Raw genomic sequence first — 14,423 nt, 5'->3', positions numbered from 1 at the left:
TGGTGTGTAGAAAACGTCCAGACACTCTTTGGGTCAAAGTTGCATTTTATTTTTTGGGGCCCATCCCCCAGATGCATCAACAACCCATTTTGCGATTCCTTAATAGCGAAAAATACCGATTCGCTGTGAAGGAATAGCAAAATGGAAAGCATCAAGAAATCACTAGAAAAATTGCGATTTCTTAGAATTCCTTAATTGCGACTCGCAAAATTGCGAGTCGCAATTAAGGAATACCTCCCCATTCATTCCTATGGGCCTAGAGGCCCATAGGAATGAATGGGAAGACCATCTCAATTTGCGAATCGCAATTAGCGATTCGCAAATTGAGATTGCGATTTCAAGGGTGCAAGGGTGTCCAAAGGACACCCTATTGCACCCCTGAAATTGATATGTGCACATATGTTGCGCACACACATGCCCTTAGGGCATGTGTGTGCTCAACGTGAAACTTTGAAAAATGCACTTTAGTGCATTTTTCAAAGTTTTTGCAAATTACCATGAAGTTGCCCTATTAGCGAATTCGCTATTTTAAAAACTTTCATGCATTGCATTTAAGGAATCTCAATTTGAGATTCCTTAAATACAAATATTCGCAATTTAGCGATTTCTAAAATTGCGATTTTGCATTTGGGATGATGCATCCCAAATGCAAAAATACGGTCGCAAAGGGGCAGATTCTGAGAATCTGCCCCTTTGCGAGCGGATTTTTGTTTGATGCATCTAGCTGTTTGTCTTTAAAGCGAGGGAGCACATATTTATTTATTCTAATGGACGTTTTTGAGATGGCCTGAGGTAATGATTGTACAAGAAATTTCTACTTCATCAGTTATTGATTTTTTTTTGTTCTAATTCTATTTATTAAACAAATACTCAGCAGCACTAAAATGTCCATATATTGAGACTGTTCAACGTTGAATGTGGGAGATCCAATTTCTACAGCTCACCTAGTACAATAAGTTTGAGTATAAGAGCATTGTAATTATTTCCAGCACCAATGTCTTTACCTAACACCACCAGTACCTCAGATTCACAGCCCTCCCACCCTATCATGTATCCACTGGAGTCCTCTGTAGCCCCTTTATTCCACCTACCGGCCCTAGATCTTCTCTCACTTCTGTGGGCAGCCAAGGCTCTGAAAACCACCTTTTAACTGCACAACACCAATCAAGATCTATTTTCCAATTCCCAACTCATGGGGATCAGTCCGCTCCTCAAGACCTGGCTATATTCCTTTTAGCAACCATGGCTGCAGCTAAATCTTAGAATACTTCAGCTATGTTTCTTCTTCAGTCACACACAGTATATGCCATCCAGCCTCCAGTGGGATAATCTGGCCTATCACCTTAGACATAACCTGTGTTGTCTCTGCCCAATATTCCTGGATTATAGGACTGGCCCACAGTGTGTAAAAGAGGGAGCCCATTTTTGACAGCCTTTAGCACAGTGTTTAGTGCCACAGCTGCCCATTTGATGCATGAGGATCCTGGAGGGGTAGTATCTATGAAAGATACAAAGATGTATAAGGTGGAAACGTGTCCTTATATCTACCTCCTGAAGATGTAGGATCTACGAAGTGGTGGTAGCTGTCTCTCCATCCTTCTGCTATATAGCACTGCAAGATATCTCTGTTGTAACATCCAGTGGCTATCAATTCTATAAGCAGGTTCCTCCCGTCCCTCAAATACCCAATCATTAATTGTGACCAGTTGTAATACTTTCTGATATTGGGAATTGACGATCCCCCAATCAAATACTCCCCTCTTTAGTTTGTGGAGTGCTATCCTGGAACCACTGCCAACCCATAAGAGCTGTCTTCATTCACTGTCCACTTTATGAAAAAAGTCGGTTGGGATTTTGTAAGGAGTGTTCCGTAAGACATACAGTAGACGTGGCAGTGTCATCATTTTAAACAGGATGGCCCTTTCCATTAGGGACACCAGTAATTGTCTCCAGTGTGTCACACCTCTTCGCAACGGGGGCTAGTTGCAGGAGTAGGTTATCCCCCAGGAACTCAGCACCATTTCCAGATTTCAATATCAGTGGCAGCTGTGACATTTGAAAGTGTTGAGGCATGAAAAGACTGTCATTAAGGGGGTTCCGGGGGGTTCTACTCCGTGAAAAGTTTGAAAAAAGAGTGGGCAAATGGTGCATTTTCAAGCAAATTTGAGAAAGTAAGATGGTTAATAAAGCAATTGTGAAAGCGTAGTTATGTAGTGCTGTCAGGTTATGAAAGTAACATGAACTACTGTCCCATTAATTACCCCATTGCAAACGCTTTTTTTATTTATGAAAATGTACTTTTTTCAGCTTTGCAGTGCGCATTTGCAGATTTCAATCGGGTAGTAGCTTGGTCAGTAAGATAGGGGGTGTAAACTTCATATTTTCCAACAGTCACACTAGAAAATCATACATTATGTGACAAACAGGGTGCATGAGAGGGGCTTAAGGGCAGTTGAAAGGGAGAGGAGTGTGGATTGGAAGAAGTACTAAGTGAGAGAAAACAATAATTGCAAAATTACGAGAAAAAAAAGATGACATTCAAAACGGAGAGAGTGAGAGAGTGTGTGTGCATTTTTGTCTCTATGTTTGTAAAAAATTGCATTTTTTCTGCTACTGCAAATGATGTGCACAGCAGCCGCACAGTGAAAATATGAAATTGAAGCAATTCACCACAATGCTAATTTGAAAGTGAATTCTTCAAACAACTGGAAACGTACCAGTTTACAGTATCAGTATGTAACCCAGAAAAACGATATGCATTGAACAGATGCAATCTGTGAAACAGCAAGTCTGGCTTGAGTTGAAGTAAAAGGCACAACTGAAGGTAAGTGAACCATACTAGTCAGACACTTAAATCAAAGTAAAGTACAGCAACAGGTGCATGAACCTGAGCGAATTACGGTTACAAACCCAGCAATTCGCCCTATGCCAAACCGATGCCCTGAGGGCCACATCTGTGAATGAGACGGTGCCTTTAAGATCATAAGTACTAACATTGCACTTATCATGGGAAACAAAACCGTGGTTGAAGAAAGGGGTGTGCTTAAAAATATGGAAATAAATAACTGTCAGACTTAAGTGACTGTTTCCTATGTGCATTGCAACTACTATCCCACATCTAGGAGTCTAGCACTGTGAGGTTAAAATGGGTGTTATTTCTTAAAATAAATGTACTTGTGAAATGGATGCACCTGATTATAAACAAATATCTCTACAAAGGCTTCCTTAGCCTCCTGAGCTATCTACCTAACCCAATATGGAAACGGGGAGATGTTTCCTATCACTTGAGCTCAAGAGATGTCCACTGAGACCATGCCTATAGTTCCCTCAAACTTACTCCAACCTGCCTGGGTCTATGCAGCAAATTGACCTAACAGGAACACTGCCTGTGCTCAAGAGAGCAAGGTTACAGCCAAGGGAGTAGCCAGACAATTAATAATACCCCTGTTCGAACCAAAGCTCTTATTGCACCAAGGAAACGAAGCAAGTCATCACAACCCTACCCAGAAGAGCTCTCTTGTCTCTTCCATTTAAGCATCTAGGGCCCGATGTAGGTAATTCAGATTTACCGATTCTAAAATACCGAATCATACCGATTCGGTATTTTAGAATCGGTAAATCTGATGTAGGTAATAATTCGGAATTATTTACCGAAATTGGTAAGATTCGGTATTTACCGAATCAGTAAATACCGAATCTTACCAATTTCGGTATTTGCTATTGAATCCTATGGGCCTTGAAGCTCATAGGATTCAATAGCAAATACCGATTCGGTATTTACCGAATCGGTAAATTTACCGAATTGACAGGGGGGACAGGGTGTCACTTTGACACCCTGTTGCACCCCTGTTTCAGGCTTGTGTGCCATGTGACATACATACATGCCCTAAGGGCATATCTGTGTGCCACATGGCACAGGTGTACATGCACAGATGTGCATGTACACAGGAATTCGGTATTTACCATGTAATAGTATTACATGGTAAATACCGAATCCTGAATGGCCTGTAGCACTATTAACAGTGCTTCCTACATTGCTAATTACATATTCGGTATTTTTACCGATCGGTAAATTTACCGAATCGGTAATATTGACAGAATCGGTAAATTTACCGATTCTGTAATTTTACCGATCGGTAAAATTACCGATTTGGTAAAAATACCGAATATGTATGTTTTAAGCTACCCTACATATCAATGTCCAAATACCGGTCGGAAACGGCCGAAAATCGGTATTTTCGGCCGTTTCCGACCGGTATTTTGACACCTACATCGGGCCCTTAGTCACTCATCCTTCTATTCAACTGCTGATATCCACAATTCCGCTTTTACATTTGGTCATCCATTCATTCTTTCATCTATCATTCAGTCTTTCACCATTCCATCCATCCTTATTCAAACCTATGCATCTATCTTAAAATCCATCCTTCCATCATCCATCCTTTCACTCACCCATCCATCCACCCTTTGACTCACACATTTATCCATCTATCCTTTCACTCACTCACTCCATTTGTCTGCCAAGTTGCAAACAGAAGAGGCCCATCAAGAACTCCAAACCACTGTAGCTTTTAAAGTTAGGAAGGTCACGGTGTCCCAGCATCCAACCTTTCACTCATGCATCAATCCATCCTTTTGTTCATTGGTCAATACATCCTTTCATTTTGTCCATCTATCCACCCTTTCACTGCATCCATCCACTGAATCACTCATCCATCCATCCATTCGCCCTGTCATCCATCCACCTACCCTCTCATTCATCCATCCATTCTTTCACTTATCCGTCCACCCTTTCACTCACACACCTATCCACTAGTCTTTTCACCCACTCAACCAACCAATCGCCCTCCTCTTACGTTATTCAAGAGCTTTATCTGCGGAGATGCAGACATAGGAACTCCACCCTTGCTTTAGATACTAAAACGGAAGGAGGCGGTGGGGGTCACGTTGCCCCAGGACAGCACCTCAAGTGGTTGCGGAACCCAGCTGTGCCCATTATAAACCCCTTAATGCAAACTTTTATAGATGGCATTAGACCACTTTACGATGGAACCGGACCAGTTACACATTTTTTATCCACGACTAGTTTGATTTGCGCAGAATCAAAGGATGTCAAGCCGAGGCCGGAATTCCTGTGTAAATCTCGGTACCTAGGCTGCAACTTTAGCTGCCTGGCCTCTCATTTTGGCAGACGCCAGGGCACTTGCCATGGACAAACCCTGCAGGCACATCGGTATCTGCCTGTCGGGTGCTTTATCTCTTGAAGGGAACACGTGATTATCGCATGAGACTGGAGCACCGTGGAGGGCATCAGTGGCCTTTGTTGTACTGCTGAGGGTGTTTTAAGGGAAGGCACAAAGGCAGCCTCAGAGTCGAGTTGAAAAGATGGCGATCAGTAAGTTTGGTCCTTTCTGCAAGGCAGTCCACGGCCAAAGTTGCTGCAATTCATCTTTCCTCCCTGGGATTCAGGGAGAGTTGGGCAAACCTGATAACTGCACGCACTAGAATGAGGATGCCATTGTCGAAACCATAAACAATCAAGCAATGAAGAATGACAACTTTGGCTGTTGCAAAAAGTAGATCGGCAGGTGAAGCCTCAATATTGGAACAATACTCATCAGTACTATAATCTTACGTACTACAACAATGAAGGCAGCGGGGGCTTTTAGAGGGACATCAATTATGTACCCTGATCAGAGACACATTTTATAAGCCGAAATTAAATTGTGTTTTTGTATAAAACGTTGTTTTAAACCATAACCACATGTATAATATCGGGAGCTACCCTGCAGAGAATGCAAATTTTCCAAACAAATAATTCGCTTGCCCTGCTCATGCCATGAGCTTGCAATGTGCTGGTCGCAAATAAAAGGTGTACAACCTCATAGTCGGGGATACATCGTTGAAAGACAAATAGCTTGTCTGTTTAACTTAATCCATAATTAGCCTACGTAAATTAAAGCATGTTTTCAGGTGCTCATCGATTGTCAAAACGGCATAGACAACAAAGAATGCTACTCATTAAGTAATGGCAGACATTTGCACTTTGTCGCTGAAGTTTACAGCCCCGCTTTATGGCAACGTACAGTGGTGTTGGACTTGGCCCTTTTGGCAGATTCACCCCGAAACTTTTTGCATTCTCCTAGCTGCTAGAAATGGGGTACCAATTCTACGGGGGTAGCATGGTGCAGAGCGGGCAGGCCAAACTCCTGAGAACATGTGTGAAGCATCCACGCAGTACCCACGGTCGACACACCAGGCACACCACAAAAAGAGACACTACACCAGTTTTGGTTGAAAAAGGATAACTCTTGTATTGGGTCCAACCTGCAAAAGTAAGACACAGTAATCACAGTGGAGCGCCAACGGGCGCCAGGGCAATGTATACCAGGCATTGGCGTCCGCAGGAAGGGGCAAGGGGGGGCACTTGCCCTCCCCTGGATGATCACCCGGCCTGCAATGTCTGGTGCTGAGTCAGTAGCATTTTTATTTTCCATTTTTATTTCCATGCATTATTTGTTATATATTAGAATGGATGATGATCGGAGATCGGAACTTTTAATTTTGTGAGCAGGCAGGCCTCTTTTTGGTATAATTTTAGGCCAGCAGGCAGCAGCACCATGGAAATCCCTATGACATCATGGCGGCAGACGGAGAGTGCTGCGCGCAGCGCCACCTATCTCACGGTGCATGCGCCAGTGCGCCACCTATCTTACGCTGCAAAGTACCGCGCGCCCATGCCCGCGCGTAAGGTCACAGCCCCCACCCCCACAGTGGAGTGCAGACAGTGGTGTTTGTTTACAGGCCAGGGCCGTGACACCGTAGGAGCAGGAATTCGGGGAAACGGCCGGCAAGATTACAGCGCGATTGAAGGCCCGGGCTTGCCTGCTCCCACCCACAGCTTGAAGTTGAAAGTAAGTGAGTCATAGCATGTCCAAACTGAACAAAATATATCCTTGTGCAAGCCGCGTCGAGCTATCCACGCCCTCATATGCATGTTCCAAGGTAGCTCAGTAGACGGATGTACCTGCAGCACAGATCTGTTTGTAACCTTCTGGAGATAGTACAGTGAGTGGGTGGGTTCATGCACCTGCCGGAAAGTTCTGCTTATTACTTGAGAAAGATTGCTCAGCTCTGTATGTTACTCCACCTGCTGCGGATGTCAGTCTGTAACCGGGATGTAACAGGAACCACGTATGAAGTAATAGTAATGCATCGATAGCCACTGTATCAAGTGCATGCCTCACTCGCCCAGCCCCCAGTGTTACTGCCCCGCCCCCACTCTTTCGTACCCCAGATCACAGTTCTCTATACTTCACTATTTTGCACTTTGGCAATCGATTATCTGGTTACTCATGGGTGAATGGGAGACAGTCTAGATGATGTAAAAACTTGAAATAGTTACAACGTATTGCACCTTTTAAATACGCATGTTAAGAATGACTTAGTCAAGAACAGAAAGCACGTATCTTCCTCATTGTGTCTTTGTATGTACCCGAAGGCATTCGATGGTTGAGTGCATTCCACCGTGCACTCAAGACACAAATGGAGAGTGCGGTTCAATCAATCAATCAATCACGGCATTTATATAGCGCGCTTCTCACCCGGGAGGGTCCCAAGGCGCTGGGGGAAAGGGGTGTGTTACTGCTCGAACAGCCAGGTCTTGAGTTGCTTCCTGAAGGAGAGATGGTCTTGGGTACGTCGAAGGTGAGTGGGGAGGGAGTTCCAGGTCTTGGCTGCCAGGTAGGAGAAGGATCTTCCTCCGGCGGTGGTTCTGCGGATGCGAGGTATGGTGGCGAGTGCGTGGCTGGTAGATCGTAGCTGGCGCGTGGGCGTGTAGAAGGTCATTCGGTCGTTGAGGTACTTGGGTCCCAGGTCGTGTAGGGCCTTGTGTGCGTGGGTGAGGAGTCTGAACGTGATTCTCTTGCTGACGGGTAGCCAGTGCAGTTCTCTCAGGTGTCCGGTGATGTGGCTGTGTCGGGGGATGTCCAGGATGAGTCGTGCGGAGGCGTTCTGGATTCGCTGGAGTCTTCTCTGGAGTTTGGCTGTAGTTCCGGCGTAGAGGGCGTTCCCGTAGTCCAGTCAGCTGGTGACGAGTGCCTGGATGACGGTCTTCCTGGTTTCAGTGGGGATCCATCTGAAGATCTTACGGAGCATGCGCAGGGTGTTGAAGCACGAGGAAGAAACGGCGTTGACTTGTTTGGTCATCGACAGGGAGGAGTCCAGGATGAAGCCCAGGTTGCGTGCGTGGTCTGTAGGTTTGGGGGCGGTGCCCAGGGCTGGGGGCCACCAGGAGTCGTCCCAGATGGAGGGTGATGATCCCAGGATGAGGACCTCCGTCTTGTCTGAGTTCAGTTTAAGACGGCTGTTTCTCATCCAGTCGGCGACGTCTTTCATCCCTTCGTGGAGGTTGGCTCTGGCGGTGGTGGGATCGTTGGTGGGGGAGAGGATCAGCTGGGTGTCATTGGCGTAGGAGCTGATGTTGAGGTTGTGTTGGCGTGCGATGGCTGCGAGGGGGCTCATGTAGACATTGAAGAGGGTCGGGCTGAGAGAAGAACCTTGTGGTACGCCGCAGATGACTTCAGTGGCCTCGGATCTGAACGGAGGGGGGCGGACTCTCTGGGTTCTTCCAGTGAGGAACGAGATGATCCATTCCAGCGCTTTCTCTCGGATTCCGATGTTGCTAAGGCGCTTCACTAGGGTTCGGTGGCAGACTGTATCGAACGCTGCGGAGAGGTCCAGGAGGATGAGGGCCGCTGTTTCCCCGTTGTCGATCAGGGTTCTGATGTCGTCAGCGGCTGCGATCAGGGCGGTCTCGGTGCTGTGGTTGGCCCAAAAACCGGACTGCGAGTGGTCGAGGGATCCGTTCGTCTCGAGGAAGGCGGCAAGCTGTATGTTGACGGTCTTCTCGATGACTTTGGCCGGGAAAGGAAGGAGCGAGATGGGACGGTAGTTCTTGAGGTCGGTGTGGTCCGCTGTTGGTTTTTTCAGGAGGGCGGTCAGCTCGGCGTGCTTCCAGCTCTCCGGGAAGGTGGCGGTGTGGAAGGAGGCATTGATGGTGTCTCGGAGATGGGGTGCGATGGTGGCGGCGGCTTTGTTGAAAACGTGGTGTGGGCAGGGGTCGGTTGGTGATCCGGAGTGGATTGAGTTAATCGTGCGGGTGGTGTCTTCGGTGCTGATCGGGGTCCAGTTGCAGAGGGTGGTGGTGGCGGGCGTTGGTTCGGTGGTAGGGTGCGTGGTCTGTGAGTCGAAGCTGTTGTGTATGTCGGCGATCTTGCGGTGGAAGAACGAGGCGAGGGAGTCGCAGAGGTCTTGCGTGGGAGTGATGTCGCTGGTCCCGGCGCTGGGGTTGGAGAACTCTTTGACGATGCTGAAGAGTTCTTTGCTGTCGTGGGCGTTGTTGTCCAGTCGTTCTTTGAGTGCCGTCTTCTTGGTGGCGCGGATCAGTTGATGGTGTTTGCGGGTGGCGTGCTTGAGGGCAGTCCAGTTGTCTGTGGTGCGGTTGAGCCGCCAGGCTTTCTCGAGGGTGCGGCAGTTCTTCTTGGATTCCTTGAGTTCGTCAGTGAACCAGGGGGCCTTCTTGCTTCTGGGTTTGCTGGGAGGGTTCTTGAGTGGTGCGAGGTTATCGGCGCAGGCGGTCAGCCACTTGGTGAGGTTGCTGGCTGCTACGTTGGGGTCCGTTGTGCTGGTGGGAGTGTTCTGGCTGAGGGAGGTGGTGAGTTGCTCGGCGGTGATCTTGTTCCAGCTGCAGCGGGGGACCCGTTGCGGATGGAGGTGGGTCGTAGTTCTACTGAAGCTGAAGTGGACGCAGCTGTGGTCTGTCCAGTGGAGTCCGGTGGCGTGGCTGAAGGAGATGTGCTTGCTGGATGTGAAGACAGGGTCAAGCGTGTGTCCGGCGTAGTGGGCGGTTAAGCAAGATCCGAGGTTATTCACAATATCCTTGCTGGGAGTTTACCTGCTGGTAGCGCCCTAGTGGAATTAAAAAAATCCTCTGGGAATTCCACGAGACACCAGCAATGGACTGAATAAACATTGTGTATCCGTAGTCGGAAAAAAAACGTGTTTTCTGTAATGGAAATACACCTTGCGTGTGTTAGATGGATAATAGGCGTGCCCGTACCGTATTTCTCTTGAGACGCCCTGCCGTTTGCGCAAACCTCAGGAGTGCGACACGCGACGTTAATGAATAGCAACAGATCCCCGGGAGTAAATTACAGGAATGTTTCCACTCTGGGATGAGCTTTTGTGAATATGCAGCGTGTGTGGAGTGAATAAACACAACAGGAAGGCACGTTGGTGTTCGCTTCATTATCGTTAATGTTAGAGGTGAAAAGGCGTCAGCAGCGGTCGCGCGCTCTCGCGTGCACTGGGTGGGAAACGTGCAGAGCGCGGCGCTTCCTTCACCCTCCTCACCGCTCATTCCTATGAAAATCACCTTTAGTAACGCGTCTTGGTATTAGAAAGTGACTCAAAAAACATTGTAATTAGCGAGAACATATTTTGATTTTTCTTTTCTCGGAATAGAAAGAGTGTGGAAACCACAGGCGAGAAATAGAAGAAACCTGCATGGGTTCCCTGGAGCAAAAGGGGATTTGAAAAAGTAGCACGCCACAAGGCAGAATACGTGACTCATGAGTGCATAAGTATTCATGTCGCGAGTTTTAATTCAGGACTGACTGATTTATTTATTTCTTGGTTTTAGAGTGTGCTGTTTTTCTGTTATTATGGTGTATGAGATCATATGCGGCCTGCTTCCTGCTCCTCCTGCGCCCCAGTTTTTCTTGTGCCCCACCTGGCACACATCATGTCGGAGGATGGTAAGGACGTTAACATTTTGCCCCCCCCTGGAAAAAATTCTGCGGACGCCCATGATACCAGGGGGGATTATTTACAGGGGTAATGGGAAAAAGAAGAAAAAGGTAAGTCCATTAGTTCCAGGGCTGAAATAAAGACAAGCGTTATCAATTGACATGAAACATCAGCAATATAAACGTGAGGGAAAGAAACACTAGGCGTCAGCCTTTGGGCAGGTCAGCATGAAATAAAACATTAGGCGGGAAAGCACAGTATGACCTGCAATGGCGTCTCCTGCAAAAAGGAACAATCGGCGCATAACATTAACATCAGGCCTAGACAGGCATAATCACATTTAACATGTGGTCTCAACATAAGCACCTAGGCATGGCCATAAGTATACCCACAACAGGAAGCCTCACCATGAGCTCAAAATCACCTTGTCGGTGTAAAGCAATCGGCCGGTATATATCATCAGCATAAATCCCCATGGTAGGGGAACATAAACCATTAGCCTGACCATTGGTGATCAGTATCTGCCTCAGGCTCCACAAATAATGAGCATGACGTATCCACGGATTAGGCGGATTAGGCAGGGAGTCAACGTGGCAACACCTAGGATCAAACGGAGCTCCTTATAAGTGTCCCCCTCCACCTGGGGTGCAGAGGTCCAGATTGGCCCCAATCGTTGCCACTGCCCACTGTCCAGCGGGGCAGTGGTGTCCAGCCAGATAAGTTCGGGGCCTAGGGAAAGCCCCCCCCCCCACAACAACACACTGGTCCCAGGGGCGGACACCGACCCTGTGCCCCGACACCACCCCCAACCGCAGACAGACAGAGCCCCACTCACCAGGCTCCAGGACTCTTCTTCGCTTCCCTGGAGGTCGCTGATTCTGCTTGGGTCCTTGCGGGCCGGGAGAGCACCGACAATGGGCCCCGGCAGTCCCTGCCCGCTCCTCTCGTCCTACGGGGCTCTGTATTTGCTGAAGGGCTTACCCACCATCTGGAGCCCTGCAGACGTCAGACCGCTCTCTTCCGTGGCAGGCGCGGGGCTTCCCTTTCCAACCGGGAGCCCCGCGGGTCACATGCAGCACTTTCTCGCGGCTTCAGGCCACCGCCGCTACTTGGCTCTTCACCCAGGTCCCTCCCCTTGGGGTCCCGGGACTTTAACAGGCATCAGGGATTTTCACCGCTGAGGGGGCAGGCACCAACAGAGTGCCTTGAGGCCCCCCTCTGCCCTCACCAGACGATCGCGGCACTGTGGGGCCCTCCTTAGCCCCTCCGGCTTCTTCCGGGCCTGGCGGCCAATCGGTGCGTAGCTTCCTTGGGGGCGTGGCCGATGACGCAGCCGGCGCCCCCGTTGCTGGGCAACGCCTCTCCCACGCTACCAGGGCCTAGCGCGGCCCTTGCGGACACCACGCCAGCCCTCCCTTCACTCCGAGGGCCGCAGCGGGATGCCAGGTCAAGCAGTCTTCCTCCCAGGTGCGGATCCCGGCCCAACACGGCCTCCGGCGGCGGCGGTGAGTAGGTCAATCTAGAAGGGCGGGGTGGCCTCCCACCTTCTTTAAGTCAGCAGCCTTCTCTCTCTCTGGCCGCACGCGGGGTAGTCTCCCGCTGCGATTCAGCAGTCGGCCATTCTCCCGGGCCGCGGCAGTGCTTCCAGGCGGCAATCCTGCGGGGTGGGCACCCGTGGGGTTAATTAATCGTGCCACACGCGGGGTAGGCACCTGCAGCGCTTCTAATCATGCCGAAGTGCTGCCTCACCTCCTCCTTGCTCCTGGGCTGCGGCGGTGATTCCGGACAGTTCCAGAGGCGGCGCTAACGCGGGGTAGGCACTCGCTTCTTCTAGGCACCAGAGTGGCAGAATCCAGCGCTGTAGCGCTGGTACATAGCACAGTGCAGGTTATACAAGCAGCGCTTTGATGGCCATGATGCAGGGCACATCAGGCTACAAAAGTCCTGGGCAAAGATAGCGCTTAGGAGGCAGCAGTTCTGGACCAAGCAGCGCTTCGCAGGGCAACAGCGTCTTCACGGCACAGCGCTTTAGGATTGTAGCACTTAGAGGGGCAGACAGTCCCAACAGCAAGCCCCAGGGGCCCCAGGGTAGTGGTTCTCACCTCCTGGGGGGTTCAGTCCAAGGTGCTCCTTCCTTTCCGGGAGCTTTTAGATATAGCGCTCGTGTGGCGCAAGGTCCCGAAAGCCTCAGGGACCTAGGCTGGCACTCCTTCCTCAGGGGCCAGGGAACAGAGCAGCAGGCACTACTGGGCCAGGTCAGCAGTTAGTGGGAACTCAGCAAAACAGGGCGGTAGGCTTCCACCATCCTCCACTGTAGCGTGGCCCTCCTCCTACACAGCAGCCTGAACTCCTGCATTGGGGCTTCCACTAGCCCTGGGGGACAGCAGAGGGTTTTTAGTAAGGTGTAGGGTCCAGCACACAGGCCTAGGTGGCGGTATCCCCTGGTAGCAGGTCCCCTCACGTTCCTGTCCCTGCACATGGTGGCACATCCCCCTTATTTATATGCCCCTCACCCCACCTACCAGGCAGTGCCAGAAGCTTCTGGAATCCTCTGGGAAATTAGTTCAAACTGGCTCAGGGGGAGGAGTAGAACACCCTGGGTGCCAGGCTTTCCCTCCAAAAGCAAGGATGGCTGGGTACCTAACATCTAGACCGCTAACCTACTGCAGTCAGGTGGCACAACACATAGCCATGGCATCCATTTTAAATGCGATGTTTCACCCGGGTCCTTTTTCTTAATGGGGTTTGACAAGTGCTCACACCATTGAATTACATTGTCACATTAAACAGGGCACCTCATACCACACATGACCTATACAACTTTCTTTACCATGGGGGAGACATCCTAAACAGGGGGGTGAAAAGCAAAAAAATGTGGGGGAAAATGGGCCAAGTCCAACACTAGCCTTTTCCTGTCACCTGGTGTTTATGGTTTTAGGCCTCTGGGCACTTTAGCACTGTGGTCAAGTGTAAAGTGCGTGCGTTCTCTGTGTACATTAGTGAGATTGCCTGCCCTCCCATAGGAATGCATTGGGGATTCCCTGATCAGTGTGTGTCAGGGGTAATTCATGGTATGGGAAGAGCAGCATGGTCAAATTTAGAATGTATGAAATTGTGAGAATAAATGCTGTGCAATGGTGTGCCCAGATTTATTATGACTATGGGAGAAATGCCACTTTTAGAAGTTGGCATTTCTGTGTGCTATGTGTCTGCCTGCCTGATGTGAATTGCATGTCTGGCTTGTGAGTGACAGGGGCTGGAAGGTGTGTGTGGCTCCAGGAGGGACAGGGTGAGTCAGTGCTGGGCTGAATAGGACATCTGTGCTGGGAGTAGTGGGAGGAGTAATACCCTGACTCTGAATAGGAGTGTGACTGCCCTGTACAATGCTGGCTCCACCCCCTGTGGTGTGTCTGATCACCTAGCCCCCACTTGACACAGGGGAAGAGGAGCTTGCAAAACAAAGTGCTCCAAATCCCCCCTGAACCAGTTGCATCTGGTTCCCCAAGCCCTACGCTGCAGACAAAGGGAATGCTGAATATAAATATAGGGGTTGTGACCCCTGAAAATGTTCTCTCTCTTCTGGTGCTGGTGCTGGTCCTGATCCTACTGGGGCG

At 49.4% G+C, this 14,423-nt stretch overlaps 1 protein-coding gene across 1 annotated transcript in view; it reads left to right on the top strand.

Annotated features, from left to right (window-relative positions):
* TMEM200A (transmembrane protein 200A) overlaps positions 1-14,423 on the top strand; it is a 769,591-nt gene that overhangs the window by 378,605 nt on the left and 376,563 nt on the right. The window lies entirely within an intron of this gene.

The sequence above is a fragment of the Lissotriton helveticus genome, chromosome 6 (assembly GCF_964261635.1).
Source record: "Lissotriton helveticus chromosome 6, aLisHel1.1, whole genome shotgun sequence".
In the NCBI taxonomy this organism is placed as follows: Eukaryota; Metazoa; Chordata; class Amphibia; order Caudata; family Salamandridae; genus Lissotriton; species Lissotriton helveticus.
This window is presented reverse-complemented; position numbering and strand designations above follow the sequence as displayed.